General features: G+C 23.1%; 1 protein-coding gene across 1 annotated transcript in view; it reads right to left on the bottom strand.

Moving 5' to 3' along the window:
- LOC108752049 (telomerase-binding protein EST1A) overlaps positions 1-797 on the bottom strand; it is a 106,839-nt gene that overhangs the window by 81,447 nt on the left and 24,595 nt on the right. The gene's annotated exons all lie outside the window — the stretch shown is intronic.

Below are 797 nucleotides of genomic sequence, written 5' to 3'. Positions count from 1 at the left end.
TATAAAATCAAAATTTCCAACACAAACGGAAGTCACTTCTGTGTAATAGAAATCTAGATTGCATAATGTATAGCGTATACAAAAATATATTTGCAATTTTATCGAAGTTCATAAAGTTTATACGCGCGTTAAAACATACATCATGCATAATGTATGCATTTAGAAAGATGATAACCGATGGCTCGAATATTTCGCGAATATTTCTGACAAGATAATACATTTTATAATCTAAGTTGCATTTAGTAACCTTCAAAGAAAAAATTGCAAGAGGAATTAATATTAATAACGGATACGATCGGCTTGTTTGACAATTAATTTTGTTCTGTCATAAATAAAACTTTAAATATAGAAATTATTTGACAATCAAAAGAATGATAAATGTATCTATACAAAAACGTGAATCTATTGTATATAATTTTTATACAGCCAAATTGAAAGCGGTCGCAAATTATCTCGATATAAAAAACATAGACTTAATTTAAAATATAATGCATGAAATATTAATGTACCAAAATGTATATTAAATATACTTATACTATACTTATTATATTTACTATATAAAAGCAGTTAACGTTGCTTTCAACAAAAATTTTGATAATTTGAAAAAGTTTCCTACTGGTAATTCAAAATAAAGATTACTTTTCGATCTATTCACTTTTTTTTTAAAACATAATATTCTTTTATAAAAGCAATATTTTTTTATAAAAATAATTTACTCAACGGAAATAAAATTAACTGAGATTTTGTAAATCTTAATCAATCTTCTAAATCTAAACCTATATATATATATATATATA

The sequence above is a fragment of the Trachymyrmex septentrionalis genome, unplaced genomic scaffold, assembly GCF_001594115.1.
Source record: "Trachymyrmex septentrionalis isolate Tsep2-gDNA-1 unplaced genomic scaffold, Tsep1.0 scaffold53, whole genome shotgun sequence".
Classification (NCBI taxonomy): domain Eukaryota; kingdom Metazoa; phylum Arthropoda; class Insecta; order Hymenoptera; family Formicidae; genus Trachymyrmex; species Trachymyrmex septentrionalis.
The sequence above is the reverse complement of the archived record's forward strand: the minus strand, read 5'-3'. Positions and strand labels throughout refer to the sequence as shown.